This window comes from Lactuca serriola, chromosome 1, assembly GCF_051521515.1.
Source record: "Lactuca serriola cultivar US96UC23 chromosome 1, Lser_US96UC23_V15, whole genome shotgun sequence".
Taxonomy (NCBI): Eukaryota; Viridiplantae; Streptophyta; class Magnoliopsida; order Asterales; family Asteraceae; genus Lactuca; species Lactuca serriola.
The window spans coordinates 65,329,934-65,344,772 of NC_136408.1; positions in this window are offsets into that span (position 1 = coordinate 65,329,934).

Sequence of the window (14,839 nt, forward strand, 5' to 3'; positions counted from 1 at the left end):
ACCTTTTGCCATCTCTTTCTCTCTCTACTCTCTTTCTAAACCTCCTAAACACCCCCCAAGCCTAGGAAACCTCCCTAACACCAGAAGAAAGTCCCGGAGCGCCCAAAGACTTTGAGAAAAAAAAAAGTTTTTCGGTTCGGAACTCTGCCCCCGCAGAGCCCGGTTTTCCAGTAAACTGCTCGGTTTCATCGAAGCGAAGTGATGACCAAGTTGGAATCACAACCTTATCAGGTGAGTGCATAGTCACTTTCATCTTACACATATATATATATGAAGTATTTTATATAAATTACGTGTTATGTGTGCGTATTATATGTTTATCTTGAGACCTGTGTGGGATGAAAGATTTAAACTTTTTCAGATCTAAACTATATATGTATTTTACATCCTAAGATCTATGTTGGATGAAAGATTTAAACTTTGTTTTTCAGATCTAAATTGTGTATGTATTTTATATCCTGAGATCTATGTTGGATGAAAGATTTAAACTTTGTTTTTCAGATCTAGACTATATATGTATTGTAAAGAGAAAAGTCCTTGCATCAAGAGTTGCAACCAATTACCTTACAATTGTCATCCAAATTGCATTTTTCACAGCTTTCTTTTGTATTACAATTGCTTTTTTATGATAATTACTTTTAAAAAAACCATCAAATCTCTATGAGACATTTTATCAAACAGCTTTAATGTAATTGCCTTCATTGCTTTCTCGGTAATAAGCTTAGCCATTTTGTCAACATTTTTGAAACGCCTGATTCATGGTATGCATTTTATTATAATTTATTCATTTTTGAAGAGTTAATCGACGAGTTGGGAGCCCCATACTCGTCGAGTAGAAACGAGATTGGATGTGGGATTTAAGTCACCTACTCGACGAGTTGAGAAGCCTCAACTCGACGAGTAGGGCTGTCAGGATGAAACCCTAATTTTGGGGTTTTGCACCCTATTTAAGCATCCTAATCCCCACTTTATGGCCTCATTTCCATCCTCCAAGTCCCAAACCCTAATCTACGAAACCCTAGAGCTTTATGTGAGCTTGTGAGCCATTTTTGAGTGAACTTTGTGTGATTTGAAGCTTGTAGAAGAAAACAGAGCTAGAGGATTCCAGGAGAAGATTGTAGATCCAGAAGCAACATCTCATCCACTTCATTTTCTGATAAGCAAGCCTCAACCTTACTTAGTAGCTTTTTAGATCTCCTTTTTATCATTTCATGGGGTTTTTAGTCCAAGAAGCTTAGTCCTTGGGATATGGACGTCCCAAGTGATCTACCTTTCAGATCTAGGGTCTAGAAGGGGTTCCATGGTATAAAGGTGCAAACTTTATGACCATGGAAGCCCCATGCAAGCTTTAAGGTGTTATTATGGCCTTTTAAGCCCCAAAAGGCCATATATGGAAGGAAAGTTAGGAGCTTTACGTCTTCAAATGATGTCTAAGGCCTAGATCTATGTTAGTATGCTTTAGTTTGGAGTATTATGGCTTTTGGACCAAGATCTATGTCCTAGAGAAATAGGGTTTTAGCTAAACCCATTAAGAAGGACTAATAACGGGTAAAGTTGGAAACTTTACCCTTAAAAGGTAATTTCCAGTATGTAGATGAATTAGGGAGTTTAGGATCTGAAGAATAGGAGCTTAATCAGTTAATATGGATCAATCAGACCGGGGAACTCGGCGAGTTCAGAGAGGGACTCGACTAGTTGATTCGTTTTGTCCCCATTCAGTTTAAGGTAAAACTCGACGGGTCTGTAAAGGGACTTGACGAGTTGATTCACCAAATCCCGACTATGAGTAGCCAGGGAACTCGGCGAGTCAGGGGGTGACTCGACGAGTTGGATCGCGATTTCCAGGTTTTTTGATTTGTAGAACTCGGCGAGTTAAGGCAACCCAGAGCGTTGACTTTGACCAGGTTTTTTGATTTGTAGAACTCGGCGAGTTAAAACACTTATCAAATGTAGTGTAGAATGTTTCTACCCTTGTACATTTGAGATTGGTAAGTTGTGATGTCTTGGATGAGACAAAGACCAACTAAGACCAATTGTGTGAAGTGTTAGTCTTGATAAGAATCCGCACTATCCCTTGAATATTTGTTTTGTCAAGGAATGGTTCTTGACTGGGGAAACTTATATATCAAGGGGACAGTGGGAGCCTTAAAGATCCCGAAAGAGTTTCAAGATTTAATCAAGAGTAAAACCTGTAATTTATCACTAGCACACGACTTAAGGTTTGCAACCTATCGTGTTGACATAATTCTTATTTCTGTACCTACTTCAAATAAGTTGAATTTGCATGTGAATTATCAGAGTTCAACTTGGAAGCATTGGTGGGCCTTGTGCTACCAAGGTGACAAGAAACTAAGATTGAACAAGTTTAATCCATGTAAGGCTGAATTTGTCACTAACCTTATCTTGTGATTATGGTTTTGACAAATTCACATGGATAGGAACCCATACACTATAAAATCTAAGTGTCATAAGGTTTCTCTCCGATTCATGAAAATGATGGTGAGGAAACGCTTTCACTAAGTAGATTTTACGTAGATATCAATTGTGTTATTTGCATTTTCAAAAGTCGTTAGTGGAGCTTGTGTGGTTAACCGGCACACTAACATGGACTTGTGAGAAATGGCAAATGCCTAAGCAATTGAGACTATGATTACGGTATCCCTTTTCATAGTCCTGAAAATTGTTTAGACACACATGTAAGCTATCTAAGAAAGGGTGTATGAATCTAAATTTCAAAAGTCCAGCAGATTTCTGGAAATATGTCAGAGCTAGTGGGAGCATAAGTGTTATGTTGATAATCATCATGTTAGTGGGAGCATGATTATTACGTTTAGTGTTGCAAGTTAGCAATGTTAATTATAGAAAACAAAAGTTTCAATTCGTGAAGTTGCAGGGGTTGAAAAGTTGTTTTGCTATAATTAAGGGAGAGGAAATTATACTTCATTTCAATTCTAAAGCTTAGATTGAGATTTTAATCATCTTTAGTCAAGAATATATATATATATATATATATATATATATATATATATATATATATATATATGAATTTTATGTTGGAATGGTTCAACTTGAAGAAATTCTATATATATTGCATTTTCAAAATTTGATTATGATTACGGCATCCCTCTTCATAGTTAAATTTTGAAAACATGGCAAATAAAATATATATATATATATATATATATATATATATATATATATATATATATATATATATTGTAGCAAAAGACTGGTCTAGTATCATGTCTTTATGTCAAACATCATGAATCGTGTCCCATATGCTTCGGATATAGGATCGATTGCGTGTGCTATAATATTCATCTTTTCTAAATTTTCCAAATGCTTAAGGCATTGAGAAGGGAAAAGTCTAGAACTGGATATGACTAAAGTGATTAAGCAATTGTCGAGGACAAATCTGAGGTTCGCCAAAGATTGGTTGCTCAGGGACAGTTGGAAGTATGATGTAAGTTGTCGGAAAGGACCATATTGACATATTTTGAAAAGAAGTAACTCTTGTTCGGAAGTGATAGTCAAAATGGGACTATGGAAATGTCTCCATAGGTGGAAGTTATTCAATCTATGTAAGATTAGAAAACCTTAATGCAAGAAGGATGTTCAAAGCAATGTACTTTGAATATGAGACTTCCGTTCCATAGAAGTTGACCTTCTTTGGAATACTCTGTAATGACTGGTGACAAGGTTTTGGTGACTTTGCACATAATCATTACAAGAGGAACATTGCATAAAAGTTTAAAATCTAACAGACTTTTTGGTAAATGATAGGAATCGGGGATTCTCACATTTACAATAAGGATTTGGGATTGTGAAATGAGTATCAATGGAATCATGTTCAATCGATCTATATCATAATGTAAGGATCATAGACAAACATAGTGTGCATACTTGGAGTATGGCATAACTATTGTTTAGAAAAACAAAGTGTACATGCTAGGAGCATGGGACAACTGTTGTTTTTTATTCAAGTCTTAAGTTGATTGTTTGAAACATTATACAATGAATAATGTGTAATCAATATGGTGATAAATAAAAGGTGGTTCTATTTATATTCAAAAGGGTTCTGAGACCATATTGGATTCGATTATTATTGTGTTTCACTTTGCATGTTTTGAATTCCAAAATAGCTAGGTTATTCTTTCCGAATGACTAAGTTATTTAAACACTCCACATTCGTTCATATGTTGGAAGTAGGTATGAATCAAGACTGTCATGAATCGAGTTTGTAGATGGCTAAATGGGTTTAGTCATAGCAATGGTTGCTACAACATTCATGAGTGCTCATAAGTTATGAGTATTGGAATAAACCCATGCTCACTTGTATCACTTCATGGAATTTATCTCGAGTGATCATGAGACGGTAATATCATATAAATCTTCAAACTTAGAGATATGAGTTGTTACCTATGAGTTGGTTGTGCATTGATTGCACGTAAATGCATCAGTAACTTGATGTTATAAAACGTGCCTTTGTGTACAATTCAACAAGTAGTAGAACAAGCATATGAGTCGAAGTTTATCTGTTCCTTCTAGAAATAGAAGCGATATCTGGGCCCCTCGATGATTTTGTTGTGACCTATGTACCGGCCGGTCAGAACTAAATTGATGTGTTTGATTAAGTTCTTTGTCAAACAAATCGGAAATCGGGAAACAAACTGCTGGACAATAAGTACGACGTTGTTCCATGTATTTGTCTGGCTGATATCATGAGAACAGAGGATTATATGATCACTTATCTAAAATGGTGCTTCATAGTTCAACAGAGTTTTCGAGAGCTACGATTGTTGGTTGGTTCCTGAAGTAACATACGCAAATATAGTTATTAGACTTATCCAAGTGGGAGTCTGTTGGATAAGGTGTCTAAGTCCATAACTTATTTGGTATATACTCGACCTGACCCGGCATGGTCCATTTGGGTTGCACTTCACCCGAACTATTTATGGATAATTTTATGAGAGTTATACACATATGTTTATTAATATATTATAAGTTATAATATATTAATATGAAGTCATGTTATTTAATTAGTCTTAGTCTTAAATTAATTATGAATTAATTTAGAGATTAAAAGGAAGACTAATTAAATTGTGGGCTATTGTTTTATATGGTGTGGGCTAACACTCATTTGTTAATGGGCTAGGCTTATATGGAAGTCCATGGATGATCCATGGAGCTTTTAACCCATGGATCCTTGGAAAAGGAAAGGTCATGGGTTATTAGGGTTTCACCCTAACCATGCACACTATATAAGCATGCTTATGTTGCATGAAATAGCCACTAGTGTGGTTTTGTATGTGTGGCCGATTTTCTATGTGTGTATACACTCTCTCTAAAGTTTTCTAAGAGTTTGTGGTGATTTGTGATTCCATTTGAGGCATTCACACTATTGGTGCTTGGCCCTCAAACTCCTTAGGAATCAAACTCATCATCAAAAGGTATGTAATCTCATCTAATTCTTTTATGTTTAAAAGTACCCCATGCCATGTTAGATAGGTTATGAACCTTGGAAAAATTATTATTTTGCATGTATTAGACAAACATAGATCCAAGGTTTATTAGGGTTGCATGCACACTTAGGAAGTGTTAGATTGCTCAAAACCCAACAGTTTTCTCCCTCAAGATTTAGCGACATTACCTCTATGGGGGTGTACCATTTACACAGACCACAAGAGCTTGAGGTACCTCATGGATCAGCCAAATCTAAACATGAGACAGCGTCAGTGCTTAGATGTTGTGAAGGACAACGATTGTGAGATCCTTTACCACCCGGGCAAGGCCACTATAGTGGTCAATGCTCTGAGCCATAAGGCAGTGGCGACTTTGATTGTAGATATATGTCTAAGGACGACAGTGATTACTCCATAGCTGGAGCAGATTAGAGAGGTGCATGTTAAGGGCCTAAAGGAGGAGCGCCGGAAGTGCGAGCGGATCATAGGCCATGTGACCTCATTTGATTATGAACTCGTGGGTTGTTGACCCAGCATAGGAAGGTCTGGGTTCTGTACTGGGGCGGAGTACAACATGTTCTGATGGTTGAGGCCCATAAGTTGAGGTTCTCCATCCATCCTGGGGTGACGAAGATGTATCAGGATCTTCGCCCTAATTACTGGTGGCCCTGCATGAAGCGGGACGTAGCATGGTATGTGGAGAGGTGCTTGTCCTACAGGAAGGTCAAGTCTGAGCACCAGCGACCCCACGACAAGATGCAGTCGTTAGATATTCCCGTGTGGAAATGGGAGGATATTACCACAGATTTCATCACCAAGCTTCCCAGGACTGCATGTAGAGTAGATTCCATATGGGTCATCATGGATCGGTTGACCAAGAGTGCTCATTTCATTCCGATCCAGGAGAGTATATTAGCTGAGAAGCTGGCCGAGATATACGTGCATAAGATAGTTGCACGACATGGAGTGCCTGTCTCAGTGGTGTCAGACCGAAATGTTCGTTTCACAACGAGATGGGTACTCATCTCCACTTTAGCACCACTTTCCACTCTCAGACGGACGGACAAAGTGAGAGGACGATACAGACTCTCGAGGACATGCTACGTGCATGTGCCTTGGATTTCGGTGGCAAATGGGATACGTATCTTCCGTTAATGGAATTTCCGTATAACAGTTACCATGCCAGCATAGACCAACCTCCCTTCGAGATGCTCTACGGAAGGAAGTGTAGGACCCCAATCTGTAGGGGCGAGGTCGGTCAGAGAGGCATGGGGAGTACTGAGGTAGTACTCAAGACTACATAGAGAATCCAACAGGTCCGGAGTAGGCTCCAGACCGCTCAGAGTCGACAGAAGAGCTATGTCAACAAGCGACGTTCAGACTTGGAGTTTAAGATGGGCGACACGCTCCTCTTGAATGTGCCACCATGGAAAGGTGTCATCCAGTTCAGGAAGCGGGGAAAGTTGGGCCCCAGGTACATCAGCTCTTTCAGGGTTATGGCCCAGTGAGCAAAGTGGCGTACCGATTGGATCTTCCAGCAGAGCTCAACCATATCCACAACACTTTCCATGTTTCTCAGTCGTAGAAGTGCTTAGTGGATGACTCAGCAGTTGTGCCTTTAGAGAACATTCAGGTTGATGACAGCCTAAATTACATCGAGAGATCAGTAGCTATTCTCGACAGGAAGAAGAAGAAACTGATGAACAAAAGGGTTGAGCTGGTGAAGGTGCAATGGTAGCACCGCAAGGGTTCAGAGTGGACTTGGGAGCCCGAGGAGGAGATGAGGGAGCACTACCCAGAGTTGTTTCCCGACGTAGCAGACTTAGAGGACGAAGTCTAAGACAAGTGGGGGAGAATTGTAAAGTCTGATTCCTGGTACGCATTTTATTATAATTTATTCATTTTTGAAGAGCTACTCGAAGATTTGGGAGCCCCACACTCGTCGATTAGAAATAAGATTGGACGCGGGATTTAAGTCTCCTACTCGACGAGTTGAGAAGCCTCGACTCGATGAGTGGGGCTGTCAGGATGAAACCCTAGTTTCGGGTTTGCATCCTATTTAAGCATCTTAATCCCCACTTTATGGCCTCATTTCCAGCCTCCAAGTCCCAAACCCTAATCCACGAAACCCTAGAACCTTGTGTGAGCTTGTGAGCCATTTTTGAGTGAACTTTGTGTGATATGAAGCTTGTAGAAGAAGAAGAAGGAACTAGAGGATTCCAGTAGAAGATTACAGATCCAGAAGCAGCATCTCATCCTCTTCATTTTCTGGTGAGCAAGCCTCAACCTTGTTTAGTAGCTTGTTAGATCTCCTTTTTATAATTTCATGGGGTTTTTAGTCCAATAAGCTTAGTCCTTGGGATATGGACGTCCCAAGTGATCTACCTTTTAGATCTAGGGTCTAGAAGGGTGTCCATGGCATAAATGTAATGCCCCATTTATTTAAATAAAATTAGTAAATGTGAGTCCCAGAATAATTTATGAAGAATTTTGGAAGTCAGGGTTTAAAAGAGTATGTTCGGGATTAAATTGAAAAGGATTACGGAGGTCAGGGTCTGTTTGGTATGTTTTGGATTTAAGTTGAGAAGATTTTATGGGGTCGGGGGCTAGAGTGTAAGTTTTGGGCTTGATTTGAAAGGAATTTCAGAGGGTGGGGTTGAATTGGTAAATTAAGGATTTTGTTTGAAAATGAATCTGTTGAGGGGGACTAAACTTGTTAAAATATTACAAGTTTGAAGAAAGAACACGGGTGAAGCCCCGTCATTTCCTTCCGTGTATGAAGATATAACCCAAGCGAAACCCTAAACCTAATCCTTAGCAGCCGCCACCTTGTGACTCCCCAGCCGTTATCTCTCCCAACCTCAAGCCTCCCATCACCGGCTGTCACCCTCCTTCTCAGACTTCCGGCGCCGAGACTACCACCATAAACCTGTTTCCGACGAATGTGTGAGTCAAGGTCGACGTTGGGTCCGCTGTGCCTCCATCTCCTCTGGTAACGACGCAAGCCTGCAATTCTTCTTCCTTCTCTGTTTCAGCCGACGATACCTTTTCACTGGCCGATGTCGCCGCTCCGGGCGGCTGACTCATCGTCAATACCTTTCGTCAGTCGCTTGTCTCCCTGATTGGGTACTTGCGTTGTGTTGTATGTGTTCGTATCTCATCCCATGTCGGGGTGTGAATGGGTTCTGCCGAATGGAGGTCGTGAAGAACCACCATGGCAGCCGGCCATGGTGGTTGTCGCCGATAACAAAGCTGATGCCGCCTCTCCGGGGGTTCTGCCTTCGCCATGTGCCACTAGGTGGGTGGCTGGAGTTGTTTTGTAATCAGTTAGGGCGTGTGTGAGTTATTTCAGTGATGTATGATTTGGGTTGTTGGCTGGATAGATCAAGAAAGCCACCGCCACCATCGTGAGGTGGTGGCTGCCGCCAAGCGCCACCGCCGGCCACCATGGTGTGGTTGGGTGTGTGTGTATTAGTTAGTGTGTGTGTTAGTGAGTGTGTGTATTTGGATTAAAGCCCTGTAATTGTAATTATCAAATTGAATAATAAAAAGAAATGGAAAACCACCACCTTAAGGTGGTGGCCGCCGCCGTGAGCCGCCATGGACCACCACTACCCGAGGTGGTAGTGGGTGGTGCCCCGCTAGCAAACCCTAATGGGCTTAGAGATTGGTTTTGGGCCTATTGGGCCATGTTTGGGTGGAAAACCCTAATTATGAGTATTGGGCCTTAGACTTATTAGACCCACTTTTGGGCCATTGAGATGGGATTATGTATTAAGCCCAATCACTCCATCTCATTTATCTAGTAGAGTAAAGAACTTAATGGACTAAGTCCTTAATGAGCTAATTGAGAAAATACTAATATTTGAGAGATTATCAGCACACGAGAATTATTTAATAAGTGAATATTAAATAATAATCATTGGCAGAAATTAATGTAAGCAATAATGGACTTAATGGATTAAGTCCCTAGTGTGTTAAGTCCTTAGTGGGTTAAGTAAGAAACACTTAACCCTAGTTATCATTTGATGTGAAACCCTAATTTCACTTGGGCTTTGAGTTGGGCCATCCGAGAATAATCAAATGGGCTAGAGTAATTAGTTGGGCTTTAGGGTAAGGTCCATATGAATGATTGGGCCCAATTTGGAAAATTGGGCCATGGATGGGCCATAGTTGGGGCCTAGATGGTTGTATGATATTGGGCCCTAGAATGATACATGTTGGACTGGACTGATCTATTGGGCCTTAAGGGATGTCCATGTAGAGGTTTGGGCCCAATTTGGAAAATTAGGCCATATGTTGGGCTTTGATCCCTAGTTGACTTTGGGCCTATGGATTGGGCCTTGGGCTTGGGTAATCCAAGCTAGGGGTAATGTAGTAATTATCCAAAGCATGTATTTTTAGTTATGTGTTAGAACCCAATTATTAATTGGGTGTTATTTGGTGTTGACAGTTCGGGAATCTGTCAGCCAGCAGCTGGGGTGGAGTCTGCGGGACTTCAGCAGTGTGGGATTGTGTCTTGGGGACTTCAGCAGTGTGAGGTTAGTTTCCTTCCAGTAGGAACGGGTCTACGGCCACAATGTCGGCCCGTTTAATTAGCAGTAGTTCCGGACTTCAGTCTGATGCAGTAGTTCAGTATGCTTAGTGTCTTTGTGATACAGACATGGTATGAGTTATGTGTTCCGGACTATGGTCCGATGCAGTATGCAGTATATGTGTTTATATTATATGCTATGATTATGTTATGCTATGTTCAGTTAGTTCCGGACCTCGGTCCGATGCAGTAGTTAGAGTGCTTGATGTCTTTGTGATTTAAGCATGTTTTGTGTTATGTGTTCCGGACTCTGTTCCGATGCAGTATGCAGTATATGTATTCATGCTAGTTGATATGTTTATGCTATGTTATGTTCATTCAGTTCCGGACTTCGGTCCGATGCAGGGGACAAGGTCCCAATCAGTTTCGGACTTCGGTCCGATGCAGTTAGTTCTGGACTTCGGTCTGATGCAGTTAGTTCCGGACTTCGGTCCAATGCAGAGGGCAAGGCCCTGGTTAGTTCCGGACTCCGGTCCGATGCAGTTTCCGGACTTCGGTCCGATGCAGAGGGCAAGGCCCTGGTTAGTTCCGGACTCCGGTCCGATGCAGTTTCCGGACTTCGGTCCGATGCAGAGGGCAAGGCCCTGGTTAGTTTCCGGACTTCGGTCCGATGCAGTGGGCAAGGCCCAGTAGATGCTTTATATGTTATTGTATGGTATGTGGTAGTCTGGGGGAGCTCACTAAGCTTCGTGCTTACGGTTTTCAGTTTTGGTTTCAGGTAGTCAGTTTTCAAAAGAGGAACTCGGGAAGATTGCAGTGCACACACCATTTGTTCAGCCTGGGATGTTTATACTCTGATATATTTGACAGTTGTTATGATATTTTGAGATATATCGTTTATGATTCTTATATGACGTCGATGAATATGGTTTTATTACTGATTTAAAACGAAATTTTTAGATTGTATTTTTGGGATGTTTCAATAAAGTTGCAAACTTTATGACAATGGAAGCCCCATGCAAGCTTTAAGGTGTTATTATGGCCTTTTAAACCCCAAAAGGCCATGCATGGAAGGAAATTTAGGAGCTTTACGTGTTCAAATGATGTCTAAGGCCTAGATCTATGTTAGTATGCTTTAGTTTGGAGTATTATGGCTTTTGGACCAAGATCTATGTCCCAGAAAACTAGGGTTTTAGCTAAAACCATTAAGGACTAATAACGGGTAAAGTTGGAAACTTTATCCTTAAAAGGGCATTTCCAGTATGTATATGAATTAGTGAGTTTGGATCTAAAGGATACAAGCTTCATCTATTAAGATGGCTAAATCAGACTGGGGAACTCGGCAAGTTCAGAGAGGGAGCCGATGAGTTGATTCGTTTTGTCCCGATTCAGTTTAAGGTAGAACTCGACGAGTCTGTGAAGGGATTCGACGAGTTGATTCGTTTTGTCCCAATTCAGTTTAAGGTAGAACTCGACGAGTCTGTGAAGGGACTCGATGAGTTGATTCGCCAAATCGTGACTATGAGTAGCCAGGGGACTCACCAATTCAGGGGGATGAATCAACGAGTTGGATCGTGATTTTAGGGTTTTTTATTTATAGAACTCGGCGAGTTGAGTCAACCCAAAGCGTTGACTTTGCCCAGAATGTTGACTTAGACCGGGGGGTAAAATGGTCATTTTACCCTAAGAAGGATTATCAGATTTTGTCTAAGTGTTATTGTGATAATGATAGACGAGGATTCGTTGGAGCAGCCGTCATAGATTCCTCACCGTGAGATTTCACAGTCAACTTTGCGAGGTGAGTTTCCTTCAATAGGAACAGGTTGAAGGCACTAATGTTGGCTCGTGTAGAGTAGCTAAGTGTGGGTTGGGCCCGTGTCTTAGAATTGTTTATGATTAGTGGCTAAGTGTGGGTTGGGCCCGTATCATAGACTTGTTTATGATTAGTAGCTAAGTATGGGCATGGCCTGTATCTTAGTATTATCTGAGTATGTTTATGAATTGGTAGATTATGTATTACTTGTTGTCTGCATGATACTTGTATGTATGTTTAGGTAGCGGGGTGTGGGCGGGGGCCCATATCCTCCGGATAGCAGAGTGTGGGCGAGGCCCGTATCTCCTAGTTAGCAGAGTGTAGGTGAGGCTCGTATCTCTGATATAGCTGAGTGTGGGCGAGGAACGTATCTTATAGTTAGTCGAGTGTGGGCGAGGGCTCATATATCCTTGAGTGTGGGCGAGGCCCGTATCTCCTAGTTGTATGTTATATGATATGTGTATGGTATGTGGTAGTTTGGGGAGACTCGCTAAGCTTCGTGCTTATAGTTTTCAGTTTTTGTTTCAGATACTTCCGGTAGCAAATGGAAGAGCTCTGGATGACTACATTGCACACACCACAACGTTTTAGCCTGGGAGGATTTACTCTGATGTTTTGATAGATGATTTGGATACAGTGTTTTGACATGATGTTTTGAGATATTACCACTTATGTTTTTATGTGATGATTGGATTACTATGATTTTATAATGATTTAAAACGAAATTTTTTGACTGTATTTTTTGGATGTTTCAATTTTTGACCTACCTTTCCTTACATAACGAATAAACCAAAATAGTATATGTTTAAACATCTGGAAGTAATCGTTGTTACCTCTGCAAATAAAAAAAATTAGTAGAATTTACTCCACAAACGTGATTAACTCAAATAGCAATATTCAACATTCAAAATTTTGTAAACGCACCTTAAATAACTTTCTCTAGTTCTGAATTGGTTCCAAAACAAATGATTCCAACGTCCTTGTTCGAATCAACACCATAAGTAAGCACCCTAATCGAGATGTTATCGATTGGAGATGATGATTATGAGTTTAAATCCGATCACTATCCCTGCAACAATCGACATTCCATCTAAAACTATTTGTAACCGAGCAAATTTGAGCATCTCCAATAGATAAATGACTCAAAATCACCATTTTGTTGTAGTAGAGTCTCTTCGGAGTGAGATTGTGTTCCAACGGACAAGACTGGAACCACAAAACAGATCACGACCACATGCGGTTGACTCAGATGTCTCAGACAGTAATGGTCGCACCATAGCTGATACATACTATATAAGATAGAAAAGATACTGGCGGCGGAGATGACGAAGGCAAATAATTTCATATGAAAGTCAGGTAGACATCGGAGACGACGTTTTGCATCAGTTAATATGAAACTGAAAATAGGTTGAGACTGGAATAATGGAATAGAGAGAGAGAAAGTATATAGTAGGGATCTGTTTGGTGATTATGATAGTGGTCCGGTGGTTTCAAGGGCAGTCCGGTGATGGTGGATGATGGATGGTGTGTGGTCGATTGGGTGATAGGCTGATGGGTTTTTTATTAGTCAAATTAATAAAAGTAATTTTTTTTAATAAACTTCAAAATTTTCAAGATTTAAAGTTAGTGGTTGAGAATTGTTCTCATTTGTTCACGATTTAAGAAAAGTTCTAACATATATATATATATATATATATATATATATATATATATATAGAGAGAGAGAGAGAGAGAGAGAGAGAGAGACAGAGACAGAGAGAGAGAGAGAGAGAAAGAAGTAAGTTCAAATAAAACCAGTAAATAGTTTTAGAACGTAAAAACACTATGTTTATATTATTATTATGTAGTGAATGTTGTATATATCTATTGTTGAAGTAATTCTAATATGAATATTAACATTTGATTATTCATATATTCGTTAAAATGTTATTATTATATTATAAATTTATATATGTGCATTTTTGTTGTAAATTCTAATTTTAGTTTTAACCTGTGACTATTCATTTATTCATTGCAGAATAATGACATAAAGCTATGGATACAAAATTCATTGCAAAATAATAACATAAAAATAATGTTTTTACGTTCTCACACTATTTACTGTTTTTATTTGAACTATCTCATATATATATATATATATATATATATATATATATATATATATATATATATATATATATATATATGGCTAGGTTATAATGTGGATGGACAACTATTGTGTGGACGTGTGGATAATGTTATTTTATGAAAATTACTAAGAGAATATGTTGTTTAGTAATGTGAATACGTTCAATCTCACAGAACTACTGTTATTTTAATGGATTCTCACCAATTCTAATTCATTTTTGTTCTCATTCATGGTTTGTTATTTATTTTAATTTTTACAGAATACGACTCAATAAATATCTTGATAACATTCTGATAGAATGAGAATAATTAAAAAAATATATAATAACCTTATAGACGATTTAATTAGTGAAAATGCTTAATAATTAAAATACTTAAATACGATTGAACGTATTCATAATATCAAACAACATATTTTCTTTGTAATTCTCACAATATAGTATTATCCACACGTCTACACAATAGATGTTAATCCACATTTGAACCTAGCTCTCTCTCTCTCTCTCTCTCTCTCTCTCTCTTTATATATATATATATATATATATATATATATATATATATATATATATATATATATATATATATATATATATATCATCCCTAATAAATAAAGAACTTTTTGCCACATGACATGCTCTCATTTATTTGACCACATGTCATTTTGTAGTTATTTTCAATTAAATTTTTACACATGCCATTTTGTGGTTTTTCCATTTTATTAAATTCTATATACTAATATTTAAATATATTAATTGTAATAATAAATGCATATCAATATCATTAATTGATATTTCTTTTAATTTCAGAATTTCTAAATTAAAATCTCATTCCTTCCCAACGGTCGCAAACAAGTCCAATTTTTCGAATTTTGCCACCGATAGAAACCCACTGTCAGTATTACAC